Here is an 18,883-nt window from a genome sequence, read left to right as displayed (position 1 = left end):
CCTCCATTGTTCTGCTGCCTCCCTCCTGGCTCTTCTCTCTACCTTCCCATTGCTCTCATTATCTGCTCTGCTCCCTGTGTCTGCCTGCAATCCCCCAGCCTCCCTCCCTCCCTGCAGCAATGGCTTCTTCCCCCGCCAGCCAGCCTGCCCTCCCTCCTTCCCTCTCATTATCTCTTTGCTGTGTCCCTCTCCTGCCAGCCTCATTTGCTAGTTACACCCTGGAATGTGTTAAGGTGGAATCCAGCAGCAGCAGCAGCACATTAACCCTTTCGCTGACACACCTACACAGCTGCACCCCTTCCCTGCCAGGCCCCTGCGCCTCACTCCACAAGCATCATGGCCTGCCCAAGCTCTAACAAACAAGTATGGCCCTTGGTGACTCTGTCCCTGCAAGAAGAAAGTGCTGAGCATCACTCATTCCACCTACCCCCCCCCCCCCCCCAACATTCCTGGGCCCCACAGAGCATCCCTCCCTCCCCCGCTGTCTGCATAGCAACTGTAAGGAAGCAGCCCTCTTGGCAGAGCTCAGCACTTGCACAGCCATGATAGAGACTGACAGGGTGGAACTATATTGCCCTGCAACTTCTGGGGGCCCAGGGACAATAGGGGGGCTCTGTAGGCACTGAACGATAAGCAGCTCAATACATGTTTGTGAAAAATGTCTAATTTCTAATGGGCCCTAAAATGATTTTGCTGTGGGGCCCATAGATATATTTATAAGTAGTTCCCAGAATTCCTTTTGTTTAAGCTAGCGTTAGTAAGAGCGGCCTACCCTGCTGTACCCCATATCCCATAGCAACAGCCCCTTCCCAGGCAAGAGCTGAGTGTGCAGGGGCCCAGGGGAGTTAGAGTTCCATAACATACCAGTAATGCCCCGGCTGGCTGCCCCTGCCTGCCTGTGGCTATGATTACTGGGCCACCTTAAACTGGCCAGCCTGCCCCCCTCCCATTAGGAAGAAACATTACTGTCTGTATCCAGAGCAAAGTGAGTGTGGGGCAATATTCCCCCGGCCCCCACCAACACACACTGTAACTCATTACATTACATTACTTACATAAGGCCCCCCTTCCCCCTGCTACTTGCTTCTCTCCCCTTCTCTTCATTCCTTCACAACATTTTCTCATGTAACCCCCACCCTCCAGCTTTTATCTGTACTCCCCAGCATCAGCCCCTTCCATTGCCCCTGCATGCCTTCCTTCCCCATCACTAATACCTACCAGGTTCTACCCACCCTCACCATTCAATAATAAACCTCCTGTCCCCTTGTCAATTAGTAACCCCTGCCTGACAGAGGATGCTGGGAGCTGTAGTTGATGTTAATATTCACAGTGCCAAACACTTGGCTAAATAAATGACAAGCAGCTCTGATGCTTAGTGACTGCTTAGAAGCTAGTGCAGTCTGCAGCAGACCAGAAACAGCTACTGGTTAGGCGCAGATTAGGATTCTTGCTACTTGCCCTCCACAGGGACCCCGTGACTAAGCCTTAAGATAAGCCGTTATTACAGGGTGACACTTACCCAAAGCACCCTCATAGTGGGAGAACCCAGAAGACCCAGTGAGTAAAAATGGTGCGCTGTCAAAAACACCTCAGTCCTTAAACTCTAAAGGCCCATTCTGCCCCGCTGCACAATGCACCAATAAGTCAGAATGCTAAGCTTGTATTATAGGGGGTCATTTCATTGCAGTCATACAGTGGGCTTCAAGTTAAGTAACCTATAACAGTACTCCTGTAAATGATACTGGCTGATTGGTTGCTATGGGTTACTGAATGGAGTAAACTCTGCACCTGTTATTCCCTTAACGTCAAGAGGCACTCATACAGCATTCAGAACCTCACATTATAATGTGCAGAATTGACTTTATTAAATACAGCAGTACTGATACAGCATATAGAGAAAGGAGTCACACCCACGCGGAACCCACATTATTATACAGAGCGGTTACTGATACAGCATATAGAGAAAGGAGTCACACCCACGCGGAACCCACATTATTATACAGAGCAGTTACTGATACAGCATATAGAGAAAGGAGTCACACCCACGTGGAGCCCACATTATTATACAGAGCAGTTACTGATACAGCATATAGAGACAGGAGTCACACCCACGCGGAACCCACATTATTATACAGAGCAGTTACTGATACAGCATATAGAGACAGGAGTCACACCCACGCGGAACCCACATTATTATACAGAGCGGTTACTGATACAGCATATAGAGAAAGGAGTCACACCCACGCGAAGCCCACATTATTACACAGAGCAGTTACTGATACAGCATATAGAGAAAGGAGTCACACCCACGCGGAGCCCACATTATTACACAGAGCAGTTACTGATACAGCATATAGAGAAAGGAGTCACACCCACGCGGAACCCACATTATTATACAGAGCGGTTACTGATACAGCATATAGAGACAGGAGTCACACCCACGCGGAGCCCACATTATTATACAGAGCGGTTACTGATACAGCATATAGAGACAGGAGTCACACCCACGCGGAGCCCACATTATTATACAGAGCAGTTACTGATACAGCATATAGAGACAGGAGTCACACCCACGCGGAACCCACATTATTACACAGAGCAGTTACTGATACAGCATATAGAGAAAGGAGTCACACCCACGCGGAACCCACATTATTATACAGAGCGGTTACTGATACAGCATATAGAGACAGGAGTCACACCCACGCGGAGCCCACATTATTATACAGAGCGGTTACTGATACAGCATATAGAGACAGGAGTCACACCCACGCGGAGCCCACATTATTATACAGAGCAGTTACTGATACAGCATATAGAGACAGGAGTCACACCCACGCGGAACCCACATTATTATACAGAGCAGTTACTGATACAGCATATAGAGACAGGAGTCACACCCACGCGGGACCCACATTATTATACAGAGCAGTTACTGATACAGCATATAGAGACAGGAGTCACACCCACGCGGAGCCCACATTATTATACAGAGCGGTTACTGATACAGCATATAGAGACAGGAGTCACACCCACGCGGAGCCCACATTATTACACAGAGCAGTTACTGATACAGCATATAGAGAAAGGAGTCACACCCACGCGGAACCCACATTATTATACAGAGCGGTTGCTGATACAGCATATAGAGACAGGAGTCACACCCACGCGGAGCCCACATTATTATACAGAGCGGTTGCTGATACAGCATATAGAGACAGGAGTCACACCCACGCGGAGCCCACATTATTATACAGAGCAGTTACTGATACAGCATATAGAGACAGGAGTCACACCCACGCGGAGCCCACATTATTATACAGAGCGGTTACTGATACAGCATATAGAGACAGGAGTCACACCCACGCGGAGCCCACATTATTATACAGAGTGGTTACTGATACAGCATATAGAGACAGGAGTCACACCCACGCGGAGCCCACATTATTATACAGAGCGGTTACTGATACAGCATATAGAGACAGGAGTCACACCCACGTGGAGCCCACATTATTATACAGAGCAGTTACTGATACAGCATATAGAGACAGGAGTCACACCCACGCGGGACCCACATTATTATACAGAGCAGTTACTGATACAGCATATAGAGACAGGAGTCACACCCACGCGGAGCCCACATTATTATACAGAGCGGTTACTGATACAGCATATAGAGACAGGAGTCACACCCACGCGGAGCCCACATTATTATACAGAGCAGTTACTGATACAGCATATAGAGACAGGAGTCACACCCACGCGGAGCCCACATTATTATACAGAGCAGTTACTGATACAGCATATAGAGACAGGAGTCACACCCACGCGGAGCCCACATTATTATACAGAGCGGTTGCTGATACAGCATATAGAGACAGGAGTCACACCCACGCGGGACCCACATTATTATACAGAGCAGTTACTGATACAGCATATAGAGACAGGAGTCACACCCACGCGGAGCCCACATTATTATACAGAGCGGTTACTGATACAGCATATAGAGACAGGAGTCACACCCACGCGGAGCCCACATTATTACACAGAGCAGTTACTGATACAGCATATAGAGAAAGGAGTCACACCCACGCGGAGCCCACATTATTACACAGAGCAGTTACTGATACAGCATATAGAGACAGGAGTCACACCCACGCGGAACCCACATTATTATACAGAGCGGTTGCTGATACAGCATATAGAGACAGGAGTCACACCCACGCGGAGCCCACATTATTATACAGAGCAGTTACTGATACAGCATATAGAGACAGGAGTCACACCCACGCGGAGCCCACATTATTATACAGAGCGGTTACTGATACAGCATATAGAGACAGGAGTCACACCCACGCGGAGCCCACATTATTATACAGAGCGGTTACTGATACAGCATATAGAGACAGGAGTCACACCCACGTGGAGCCCACATTATTATACAGAGCAGTTACTGATACAGCATATAGAGAAAGGAGTCACACCCACGCGGAACCCACATTATTATACAGAGCGGTTGCTGATACAGCATATAGAGACAGGAGTCACACCCACGCGGAGCCCACATTATTATACAGAGCAGTTACTGATACAGCATATAGAGAAAGGAGTCACACCCACGCGGAACCCACATTATTATACAGAGCGGTTGCTGATACAGCATATAGAGACAGGAGTCACACCCACGCGGAGCCCACATTATTATACAGAGCGGTTACTGATACAGCATATAGAGACAGGAGTCACACCCACGCGGAGCCCACATTATTATACAGAGCAGTTACTGATACAGCATATAGAGACAGGAGTCACACCCACGCGGAGCCCACATTATTATACAGAGCAGTTACTGATACAGCATATAGAGAAAGGAGTCACACCCACGCGGAACCCACATTATTATACAGAGCGGTTGCTGATACAGCATATAGAGGCAGGAGTCACACCCACGCGGAGCCCACATTATTATACAGAGCGGTTACTGATACAGCATATAGAGACAGGAGTCACACCCACGCGGAGCCCACATTATTATACAGAGCGGTTACTGATACAGCATATAGAGACAGGAGTCACACCCACGCGGAGCCCACATTATTATACAGAGCGGTTACTGATACAGCATATAGAGACAGGAGTCACACCCATGTGGAGCCCACATTATTATACAGAGCAGTTACTGATACAGCATATAGAGACAGGAGTCACACCCACGCGGAACCCACATTATTATACAGAACAGTTACTGATACAGCATATAGAGACAGGAGTCACACCCACGCGGAGCCCACATTATTATACAGAGCGGTTACTGATACAGCATATAGAGACAGGAGTCACACCCACGCGGAGCCCACATTATTATACAGAGCGGTTACTGATACAGCATATAGAGACAGGAGTCACACCCACGCGGAGCCCACATTATTATACAGAGCGGTTACTGATACAGCATATAGAGACAGGAGTCACACCCACGCGGAGCCCACATTATTATACAGAGCGGTTACTGATACAGCATATAGAGACAGGAGTCACACCCACGCGGAGCCCACATTATTATACAGAACGGTTACTGATACAGCATATAGAGACAGGAGTCACACCCACGCGGAACCCACATTATTACACAGAGCGGTTACTGATACAGCATATAGAGACAGGAGTCACACCCACGCGGAACCCACATTATTACACAGAGCGGTTACTGATACAGCATATAGAGACAGGAGTCACACCCACGCGGAACCCACATTATTATACAGAGCGGTTACTGATACAGCATATAGAGACAGGAGTCACACCCACGCGGAGCCCACATTATTACACAGAGCGGTTACTGATACAGCATATAGAGACAGGAGTCACACCCACGCGGAGCCCACATTATTACACAGAGCAGTTACTGATACAGCATATAGAGACAGGAGTCACACCCACGCGGAGCCCACATTATTATACAGAGCGGTTACTGATACAGCATATAGAGACAGGAGTCACACCCACGCGGAGCCCACATTATTATACAGAGCGGTTACTGATACAGCATATAGAGACAGGAGTCACACCCACGCGGAGCCCACATTATTATACAGAGCGGTTACTGATACAGCATATAGAGACAGGAGTCACACCCACGCGGAGCCCACATTATTATACAGAGCGGTTACTGATACAGCATATAGAGACAGGAGTCACACCCACGCGGAACCCACATTATTACACAGAGCGGTTACTGATACAGCATATAGAGACAGGAGTCACACCCAAGCAGAACCCACATTATTATACAGAGCGGTTGCTGATACAGCATATAGAGACAGGAGTCACACCCACGCGGAACCCACATTATTATACAGAGCGGTTACTGATACAGCATATAGAGACAGGAGTCACACCCACGCGGAGCCCACATTATTATACAGAGCGGTTACTGATACAGCATATAGAGACAGGAGTCACACCCACGCGGAGCCGACATTATTATACAGAGCAGTTACTGATACAGCATATAGAGACAGGAGTCACACCCACGCGGAGCCCACATTATTATACAGAGCGGTTACTGATACAGCATATAGAGACAGGAGTCACACCCACGCGGAGCCCACATTATTATACAGAGCGGTTACTGATACAGCATATAGAGACAGGAGTCACGCCCACGCGGAACCCACATTATTATACAGAGCAGTTACTGATACAGCATATAGAGACAGGAGTCACGCCCACGCGGAACCCACATTATTATACAGAGCAGTTACTGATACAGCATATAGAGACAGGAGTCACGCCCACGCGGAGCCCACATTATTATACAGAGCGGTTACTGATACAGCATATAGAGACAGGAGTCACACCCACGTGGAGCCCACATTATTATACAGAGCAGTTACTGATACAGAATATAGAGACAGGAGTCACACCCACGCGGAACCCACATTATTATACAGAGCAGTTACTGATACAGCATATAGAGACAGGAGTCACACCCACGCGGAACCCACATTATTATACAGAGCGGTTACTGATACAGCATATAGAGACAGGAGTCACACCCACGCGGAACCCACATTATTATACAGAGCGGTTACTGATACAGCATATAGAGACAGGAGTCACACCCACGCGGAACCCACATTATTATACAGAGCAGTTACTGATACAGCATATAGAGACAGGAGTCACACCCACGCGGAACCCACATTATTATACAGAGCGGTTACTGATACAGCATATAGAGACAGGAGTCACACCCACGCGGAACCCACATTATTATACAGAGCAGTTACTGATACAGTATATAGAGACAGGAGTCACGCCCATGCTAGCTGAGATTATTATGTAGAGTAGGAGTGATTATACTTTATAACAGTACTGTACTAAGAGGGAGACATATTCTGAAAATAAAACCACTAGTCATTTTGATGGCCTTTAATTAAAGAGATATGGAAAGAAATGAGGAGCCGGAGACACAATGTGACATTCCTGGGACTGAGAGGGTTCAGGGCAGGACACAGCTGCCACTCTGCCCATTCTACTCACCATGGAACATGAACTGGAAGGAAATCTCTTGGTGGGGAGGAGGCAATGTACTGTTTTGTTTGATACCAGCAATAAAGATGTTAATTTTTGCATTCTCCTCTGCTGCGTATGCCAGAACATTGAATGGGAACACAGGGTTCTGATTTCTGAACAGATTGTACATAGCCATTTAAAGACTGACTAAATATACATTTTCCTGATTAAATGTACTGGGCATAATGCAGTTAGCTGTAGTTCAGCTGCTCATACACAGGTTGGCATTGCCTGCCAGTTTGGTATCATTGGCAAAAATAACAGATTCCCCAACTCATATCTGGTTGGTAAAATGATGTCAGATGAGGGCTGCATTGTCCTTTCTTTATGGGTCTACCCAGGCCCCCCATGTGATCCAGTCACTGACCCTGCTACAAACAACAAGAGCAGCCGGACAAAACTTAGGGTGAAAACACACGGAGCTACTTAGTAGCAGCTACTTGTCATGGCTACAAAACGCCAGAAAATACCCTGTCATAGACAATACTGAGAATTGTCTCTGCTCAAACACACATAGAGACAGTTATCAGTAAATGATCAGCATTGTCTATTTTAGTAGCCAGGACAAGTAGCTGCTACTAGTAGCTCAGTGTGTCTTCACCCTTAGCTAACAAATGGTCTTTATTTTTAGCCAAAGACATTTATCCTCAAATGCTTATCTCTTCTATTAAAAATTACAACAAGCATATTGACTGTGAAAACTGGAGAGATCAACATTTCAGATTAATTCATTTAGGTTATAGCGTGTCCTATTTGACAAATACTAATGGGTCTTCATATTACTTTTGCCCTAAGTGTAAAGAACATAATGTAACAATCTGTCATTATCTCTGGCTTTGTCCTACAGTTAAAGTAATGTGGATGGAACTTACTTCATATTTACAGAAACCATTTCAAATTGAACAAAAGCTTTCCCCGCATTTATCTCTGCTAGACTTATACAACTTATACAACAAGTCAAGGAGAATTCAAACTCCTTGGGAAAACATGTTCAAAAACTTGAGGACTTTGTATTTTTTATGTTAGCAGCAGCAGCAGCAGCTCGTAAATCTATATTATACATTGGATTAAAGGGGTGGTACTGCTAAATTGAAAAGTATATTTTCGTATCTAAAAAGATCTTAGCCTTCAAGAGGCGATCAAATGTATGGATATTTGGTCTACATACCATAACAAATAACAATATGCTAAAGGCCCCCATACACGGGCCCATTCTAGCTGGCAATATCAGTCCCTTAGACCGACTCGGCATCTTATTGGCCCATGTATGGGCATTAACAACGGGCCTGCCCGACCGATATCTGGCCTGAAATCAGCCAGATCTCAATTGGGCAGGTTTGAAATTTAAGGTCCCCATACACGGTAACATCCGCTCGCTTGGCGGGCGATATCGGGGAGCTAGAAGTTAAAAAAATAAATAATCCGATCGTTTGGCCCTGGGGCCCAGGGCCGCCATCAGGGGGGCACTGGGGGCACAATCATCCCGGGCCCGGACGTTTCTAACTTTAAAGGGGGCCCGGCCGTGCTAGAGTTTTCTTAGGTCGGGCCACCTTTAATCGAGTCCAGGCCCTGTCACTACTGGTGTCCGCCGCTATGTCCCGCTGCTCTCCGCTCCATCTGCGCTTATATAAGGTTGCGCCCCGTGCGTAGTGACGTCACACGCACGGGGCGCAACCTTTATAAAAGCGCAGATGCTGCAGACAGCAGTGGGACATAGCGGCGGACGTCAAGGGAGCCAGCAGGGGAGCCAGCAGGGGGACCGGAGGAAGCAGCAGGGGGACCGGTGAGGAACTGAAGGATGCTTGGGGGACCTGGAGGAAGCAGGAGGACACTGGGGGGGGGGGACTGGAGGATGATGGGGGAGCTGAAGGATCTTTGGGGGGGGCTGGAGGAAGCAGGAGGACACTGGGGGGAGAACTGGAGGGTGATGGGGGAGCTGAAGGATCTTTGGGGGGGGGGCTGGAGAAAGCAGCAGTATGCTTGGGGGGGCCTGGAGGAAGCAGAAGGACATGGGGGGGGGAACTGGCGGATGCTTGGGGGGCCTGGAGGAAGCAGGAGGACACTGGGGGGGGGGAACTAGCGGATGCTTGGGGGGCCTGGAGGAAGCAGGAGGACACTGGGGGGGGGGGAACTAGCGGATGCTTGGGGGGCCTGGAGGAAGCAGGAGGACACAGGGGGGGGGGGAACTGGAGGATGCTTGGGGGGGCCCTGGAAAAAGCAGCCATATGCTTGGGGGGCCCTGGAGGATGCTGGGGGGGAGCCAAAGGACACGGGAGGAAGCAGTAAGCAGGGGGGAGCGGGCCATAGTATGAGTAATTTGGGGGAGGACCAACAATGTTTTAGGGGGGCCCTGGCTACCAATGTTTTAGGGGGGCCCTGGCTACCAATGTTTTAGGGGGGCCCTGGCTACCAATGTTTTAGGGGGCCCTGGCTACCAATGTCTGTGTGTACTTTGTATTGATGGGAGGGGTCACTGGGGGAGGGGCCATTGGGGGCGTGGGAGGGCCTAGAAAATTTAGTTGTGAGGGGCCCCGTGATTTCTGATGGCGGCCCTGCTGGGGCCAAACGACTGGATTATGTAGGCGGCAATGGGGCAGTCGGTTCGGGGACCACTGGATTTTCTAACCTGGCCGATCGATATCTGGCCAATTTCAGGCCAGATATTGGTCAGCCAGCCCGCTCGTTTCTGCCCCTACACGGGCAGATAAGCTGCCGAGTCGATCCAAGGGACCGTTATCGGCAGCTTCTATCGGCCCGTGTATGGGGCCCTTTAGTCGGATCGGGGACCACATCAGCTTGTTGATGCGGTCCCCAAACCAATGGACACCTATACCCGTCGTTCTAATTCGAATTAGCCCAATATCGCCCATAGGTAGGTGGGGATATCGGGAGAAGATCCGCCGCTTGGCGACCTCGCCACCTCGCCAAGCCAGCGGATCTTAGTGTGTATGGCCACCTTAAGTGCAGAGAAAAAAGAGATTCAGAGGTTTATGTACAGTTCTAATGTTCTAAAGTACAATTTGGTTCTTAGGATATTATTTTACATTACTTGAAAATAATACTATTGTTTCTATGCAGAGAGAAACAGATAACTTCTTGATTCACTTACATGACAATATAGGGTTGATTCACTAAAGTGCGTTAAAACGAGCGCTATTTATAGCATGCAGTAAAAATTTTATCGCGTCTTATTTTTCGCATCTTAACGCACGATTCACTAAAAGGATACTTGCGTTAATTTAGATGCAATGCTGTTTGCGTTATTTAAGTCGCGAAGACTATTTTGCGCGTGCTAATTAACTCAGCGCGCACAAATTGTCACCGCGTGCACGCCATATTATATTAAAATGAACGCAGTTGGTTGCGCGCTATTTTATGCATGCGATATGCGACCAGTGTCGGACTGACCCACTAGGATACCAGGAAAACTCCCGGTGGAGCCAGGTGTCAGTGGGCCCTCCTGCTCCTGACCATTTGGCCTGTTTCATGGTCATTCCCTATTTCTGAATGGAAAGAAAGAGGAGAAATAGATGGAAGGATAAATGTTAGCATGTAAATAAAAGAGACTAGGAGAATAAAGAGGTTGGGTGAGGAAAGGAGGAAAAATAGTTTGGAAAGCGGGCCTAGGGTCTAAGGATTTCTGGTGGGCCCCTGGGTTCCCAGTCCGACACTGTATGTGACTTAACACATGCGACAATACTTTAGCGAATTGCGCATTTTTTTCGCGTCAATTTTAACGCAAAAAAGCATGCGATAACGCTTATCGCACTTTAGTAAATCAACCCTTATGTTTCATATTGATTTACTGCTTCTATTTGTAGACTGTTATGAATCATTTAATACCTTGTCCTGTTTATCACTATTTTGGGTAATATCTAATGTCTATGTTTAAAATTTCAATAAAAAAAACTGAAAAAGTAACAGCTTGATTTGGCAACCACGGGATGAACGAATTGGGAAACAATCTGGTAACCTCAACCTGAGGCAGCAAAACCAATGCCATCCTCACCGGTGGCTGCTAAACACTCTCAGACATTACTAGTAGATACTGGTACTGTAGTAGTGCTACCCTAAATACCCTCAGCAGTGTTTTTATAGTTAGAACCAGCAGTGCAGAGAACAGTCAGTGCAGGCAGATAAAGTGTTCTGTAACAATAACATGTATAATTACAGTGTAACTTCAGCGCCGGATTTCTACTGGGGGCGCCCCCGTATCCCCCCAATCCCCCCCGCAAACGCGAATGCACGAACAACCCCCCCCCCCGCATGCGCAAGCGGCAGCGCCAATGTTAAAACTCCCATATGGAACAGTGGGGCGAGGTCCCCATTGCTCCGTATGGTAGCAAAATCTGAAAATTTGCCTGCGGTGGGGTGGCATGCCCCTATGTTTGTGCCGCCCTAAGCCAGGGCCTTTGTGGCCTCGCCCCAAATCCGGGCCTGTGTAACTTTAAAACCATTGATAATGTGTAATGAATGTTTATCAGAATGTATATGAGAAATGTTTTATTTTTAAGCTTTTTTCTCCTTTAAGAGGCAATGGTCTTCTATGAAATTTGTACCGGGGACCATAAATGTATGTATAACTTTATTTATAAAGCGCCACAAGGGTACGCAGCGCTGTACAATCTTACAGAATACAAAATTACACACAGGGAGGACAAGTGTTACAATATATATATATATATATATATATATATATATATAAATACACAGGGAATAAGTGCCATGTGGTATAAGACACAGTAGGAAGGAGGTCCCTGCCCCGTAGAGCTTACAATCAATATCAATCAAGTGGTTGGGTAACATACAGGCACAAACTGGAAGGTAAGAGTGCACCAGGTATGGGCATTTGCCATTAAGCGCAGGACTGGGCAAAATAATGTTTTAGTGCTCCAGAAGGTAACAGCTGAGTTTTATCTTAAAGAGAGTTAGTGGGTGTTCCCTACGGAGGGATTCAGGGATAGAGTTCCAGAGGTAAGGAGCAGCGAGATAGAAAGGTTTAAGACGAGAGAGCGCAGTGGGTGTGGATGGTGTAAAAAGACGGAAGCTCATAAACCACCGCTAAAATATGTCCCATGTGTCACAGGCCTTAAGCTGGCCATACACGTTGAGGTCTGTTTGGTGACTTGAGTGACTCGAGACATGCTGGGCAAGGATTGTATCGATGAGGTCCTCTCTCAGTCCCATTTTCAAACCTGCCCAATAGATATCTGACTGATTTTCATCCACACATTAGGCAAACAGATAGGCTCCAGTGCGATTAGAAGCCAGCTGGAAGGGCCGGGTCAGCAGCCCTTATCGGCCCGTATATGGCCAGCATTATGTCACACAGGGAGAATGGTAGAAGCTTTTGAAGCTAGCTAAACATATGGGTAATTGTTTCTCTAGGACAAGAAGCCTATTATGGTCCCAGAGGAAACAATAAAACCTATTAGTAGCCAAATACAAGTAGCTGCTCCTCTCCTTGTGTGATATTAGCCTTAAGTTCCCTTTGATGCATTAATCCTGGCTCAAGGAGATCCTCACAATTAGGTTTTTGCTATCTAGGCTTGTGGGGAGGGGTACAGAATGACACACAAGGGTGCCTGGGAGCGATGCTAAATGAATCAATTCCTCTCATTGGTGGCATCTAGGACATAGTAAGAGGAGGCGACTGCCTGCTCACTTACTGACCCCCCCACCCAGTCATACATTGAGTCAGATTTTGAACTCTCTCACTGCCTCGCTTACCCACCCAGCAATCTGCAGCCTAGGGAAGAGGGGTAATGAACTGTGACTGTCTCTGAGGAAATGCTATGACGTCTGAGCTAGCAGGAATCCTGACCTGATGGATCTAATGTTCCACTGCAGATGCACAATAATCAACATACCCAGTGTATAGCTTGTATGCTGCTGTAGCCCTCCCATTCCATAGCTAGCAGTGCTCAAGCCACTTCTGCCATGCACTCACCAACTGTAGATTCATTCCAGCCCTCCTATCAGCCCATAATATGTTCAATAAACAAAGCTGTATGTAAAGCAAGTGCACACCTTTGGACTCCTTATGCACACTCGGCTCTTCCTTTTCATGTCACCTCTGTACAGGGCACTTTGTGTCTTGGGCTCTATTGCAAGTAGCTGTGTAGGAATAAAGCAAAGTATTAAGAGTATTCATGTTCTCAAGTTGTTACCTCAATCCCAGGAGTTGTATTTCAGCAATAGCTCTGAAAATTGCTATACTAAACATGAAGTCTGCAGTGTTTCGGAGAATAGTTCCATACATATACAGGTATAGGACCTGTTATCCAGAATGCTCGGGACCAAGGGTATTCTGGATAAGGGGTCTTTCCATAATTTGGATCTTCATACCTTAAAGGAATAGTAACACCAAAAAATAAAAGAGCTTTAAAGTAATAAAAATATAATGTACTGTTGCCCTGCACTGGTAAAATTAGTGTGTTTGCTACAGTAACACTACTATAATTTATATAATAAGCTGCTGTGTAGCCACGGGGGCAGCCATTCAAGCTGGAAAAAAGGAGAAAAGGCACAGGTTACATAGCAGATAACAGATAAGTTCTGTAGAATACAATAGTGTTTTATCTGTTATCTGCTATGTGCCTGTGCCTTTTCTCCTTTGAATGGCTGCCTCCATGGCTACATAGCAGCTTATTTATATAAATTATAGTAGACTTTCTGAAGCAAACACACAACTTTTACCAGTGCAGGGCAGCAGCACATTATATTTTATTTACTTTTATACACTTTAATTTTTTGGTGTTACTGTTCCTTTAAGACTACTAAAAAAAACAATAAAACTTCAAAAATAAAACTAAAATCCAGTAGGGCTGTTCTGCCCCCAATAAGGAGCAATTATACCTTAGTTGGGATCAAGTACAGGTACTGTTTTATTATTACAGAGAAAAGGGAATCATTTAACCATGAAATAAACCCAATAGGGCTGTTCTGCCCCCAATAAGGGGTAATTATATCTTAGTTGGGATCAAGTACAGGTACTGTTTTATTATTACAGAGAAAAGGGAATCATTTAACCATTAAATAAACCCAATAGGGCTGTTCTGCCCCCAATAAGGGGTAATTATATCTTAGTTGGGATCAAGTACAGGTACTGTTTTATTATTACAGAGAAAAGGGAATCATTTAACCATTAAATAAACCCAATAGGGCTGTTCTGCCCCCAATAAGGAGCAATTATACCTTAGTTGGGATCAAGTACAGGTACTGTTTTATTATTACAGAGAAAAGGGAATCATTTAACCATTAAATAAACCCAATAGGGCTGTTCTGCCCCAATAAGGGGTAATTATATCTTAGTTGGGATCAAGTACAGGTACTGTTTTATTATTACAGAGAAAAGGGAATCATTTAACCATTAAATATACCCAATAGGGCTGTTCTGCCCCCAATAAGGGGTAATTATATCTTAGTTGGGATCAAGTACAGGTACTGTTTTATTATTACAGAGAAAAGGGAATCATTTAACCATTAAATAAACCCAATAGGGCTGTTCTGCCCCCAATAAGGGGTAATTATATCTTAGTTGGGATCAAGTACAGGTACTGTTTTATTATTACAGAGAAAAGGGAAAACAATTTAAAAAATCAGAATTATTTTATTAAAATGGAGTCTGTGGGAGACAGGCTTTCTGTAATTCAGAGTTTTCTGGATAACGGGTTTCCAAAAAAATGGATCCCATACCTGTATATCTATATATATATTACACAAGAGGCGTCAATATCCTGTAAATTATATCCTTATAAATGGTGTTTAGTGATGTCATAAGTTATAATTGGTGCTCATTGATGTAATTTGATTGACTAAAACTTCTGTATAATAATAAAAATGTACCCCCTGTTATAACATATGAGGATATTAGAAGTTGCCGGGGAGTTCCATTACACTCGCCCTTCAGGCTCATGCTTTTATATGGTCATGGAACTCCTTGTTGACTATAATAATATATTATAATAATGTTGACTTGATAATATACTTTACAATAGAGAGTACATTATTTGCTTTATAATAGGTATAAATAGATAGATAGATGATATTAGATAGATAGATAGCTAGATAGATGATAATAGATAGACAGATAGATAGATAGATAGATGATAGATAAATAGATAGATAGATAGATGATAGATAGATAGATAGATAGATAGATAGATAGATAGATAGATAGATAGCTGTGTGTCGGTCAGGCATATCTTGCAAGTGTGAATATCACTATCCTATGTTCAGAAATGTTTCTTCAGTAATAAATATGCATGGTCACAGTCTATAAACAAAAAAAGACAAAATGCATGGGTGATTTATTCTGTTAGTACAGTTGCAGAGCATTGAATAACTGATTATTGCATAGCCTGGAAGCATGAGAATAACCAGGCCATCTTTCCCACAAGCACTCTCTCACTTAATGTACTTGATGTACCTTGGGTTAGTAAATCTGACTCTTGGTGCGGTGCTGGTTTTCCCCAAGCCGTCCAGTTTTGGCATTAACAAAATGTGTCAGCCGTAATCACCAGCAGATGTGCAGCCTGAATGTAAGTCACGCCTGGACTAACATTCCACATAGGCCATGGCATTTATAGTACACAAAGCCCCAAACAGCTCCAGACGGCACCAGTGTAAAACAGTGCTATATGGCAGATTACAGAAGCCCCTCTGGCAGCAGCAGGTCCGGACTGGGATTCAAAATAGGCCCTGACATTTCAAGTACACAGAGGCCCAAACAGCCCCCCCCCCAGCCCAATAAATAGTGACTGTCTATGGCATCTTGTAGCAGCCCCTCTGGCATTTGCCAGAACCCACAGATTGCCAGTCCAGGCCTGGTAGTAGTCCACAGAGACCAATAACGCCATTTACCAATTTAGCGTGTCTCTTTCCATATATCATAAATATGTAACTCTCTACTTCTCAGTACAAATGGTGCTCAGTGCCATAAGAATGCAAGAAGCTTAGTGCTTGACTGATACTTGAGCTTTTCCTCTCACATCCCCATACCCCCACAACTTTAGACATCAAGTTGACATTTGCATCTGATTGTTTAGGCACAAGGTGACTGGGTCAGTAGGCGCACTTACATGAGAGTATGAGATGGAACCAGCAACACAGAGCACATGTGGAGATGCAAGGAGTGAACTCAGACAAGAGTATGTGTAATGAATGACATATATTGACACAGCAGCTGTGGCAAAATGTGTGTGAGCGCAACTGCAGTGGTGCTTCTTAATGACTCCTTAGTATGGAGCCACCTTGCAGTACCCACATTACCCAGTGGTGGCACTGCATGGGGCACACTTAGTGAAGTCTGGGTAAAAGCAATCAGCCTCAGGGTGTTATTTACATTGTCCCCCAAGCGCCTTCCTCCTGTTCCCTCCCTTGCTGTCCCCTGTGTTCTTTATCTCCCCCCTGCCCTGCACATTTCTCCAGCTCCCCACTATCTGTATCATCCCTCTCCCTTCCTCTTTGCCATTCTCATGCTACCCACCTAACTTCCTCCCTCACTCATTCTCCTTCCTGACATTTAACTGCTGCTGAGTCACAGTGAGTCACTCTCAGTCGGAGTTGTGTCACACACACACACACACACTTGTAACAACATACAACAAACAACTCTGTGCAACACACGCGAGGTACATGAATTCCATGGGCACTACAGTATACACAGCTTACTGAGCCCGTGCATAGATACGTGGTATAAAGGTTATTGGCTTTCAGAGCCCATTGATTGCAAAATCCAGTTGCTAAGCGCAGCCCCATCCAACTCGTGTATGTTATCTGGATTTCACTATTTTGCCAGCAGCAAAAGGTCAGTCATTCACTCTGGCCCTGCCACTGAATTGTCAATATCCTGTCAGACTTACAGCCTATTATTATATGACAGCAGTGTTTGTTTATCCCTTTCTCTTCTCTGGTTCTGACTCTAGAAATAATATAGCAGATGCCATTCCTTCACTGTGTGTGTTTGTCACCTGCCTTCTGCTAAATTGTGTCAGGAGTCTGAACCAGCAGTGTAGAGAATATAGACAGCCAGAGAGAAACTGTTTCACTTGCAATCATGGGCATTTACTGGATGAGGAAAAGCTGGGTGCCTCAGGGGCATGCAATCGGATTGGAGCCTATTACCCCCTCAAGCAGCAATACGCTCATCATGTAGGTTGTACAGATCCACTGCGGCTGTGCAGCCAAATACTGCCCAATCCCATACTGTATCCAACCCATAGGCCATTGGCACAAGTAAATGAATGCAATGTTCTGCAGGGCAAGCAGATTCTCTCAGGCACAATGGACACTGGCACAGCATGGCTTGGGTTGAACCCTGGCGATGGCTCATGTGACAACTCCTATGACTATGGGAAAATAATGTGTGCTTTGTCCCAGAAACCAAAAATATAGACTAACAGCTCTACCAGAGAAGGCCTTAGGGCTCTTACACATGAAAATTTTTTCCTGTGTTCCCTTCTGGTGGTTTTTTATGCGTTGCACTGATAGGGAACAGGGAGTTTACTCAGTCCATTGATTTCTACAGTGTCTGTACCCACTGAGCCACATGGAACCGCCCAACACAGGTGAAACATAACTTGCTACAATTATACAATTATTAGCACTATATGAAAGTCATTTTATAATATATACAGTTCTTTTATGCATTGCTCATTAAAAATTACATTAAAAATGGGTTTTCCTGTGCTTAAAAAATAGAGGAAAGACTGACTGTCACTTATATGACCTCAGGAAAGCACAGGGCCTGGTTTCTGTAAAACTCAGCAGGACAGAGAGGGGATTGGTAATGGAGTCCTGGCCCCTAGTATCAGAGGGGGCACCATCAAAAAATGTAATTGGTATAATAGAAAATATATATTATACACTTTGTAATGACTGCTTGATGTTATTAGGATTTAATAAGAGATTTCCAAACTGCAGCCCCCCCCAGACAATTTTGCCCCAAAGGCAAGAGTTACCCTGTGGTTGAAATAGATTTTCAGGTTCATTTAAAATGGGTAAGTGCAAGCGCTGGAAAGCAAGGGGCCTCAGTATTGTGCCACTTAAGCACCATTCACTTACACATGCAACAACAAACTGCAGCACAGGGTACAAGGTGCAAATCTGGGGAAACAGAGTGTATTCTGGACAAAAAAACATTCATGGTGCACTTTGCGCCCAGGCCCAGACTAGCAATCTGTGGGTTCTGGCAAATGCCTGTGGGGGGTTGTTTTATTCTTGGGTACTTGAAATGCCAGGGCCTATTTTGAATCTCAGTCCAGACCTGCTTGCACCTGCTTTTGACTGCCATGGACAAATA

The sequence above is a fragment of the Xenopus tropicalis genome, chromosome 3, assembly GCF_000004195.4.
Source record: "Xenopus tropicalis strain Nigerian chromosome 3, UCB_Xtro_10.0, whole genome shotgun sequence".
In the NCBI taxonomy this organism is placed as follows: Eukaryota; Metazoa; Chordata; class Amphibia; order Anura; family Pipidae; genus Xenopus; species Xenopus tropicalis.
This window is presented reverse-complemented; position numbering follows the sequence as displayed.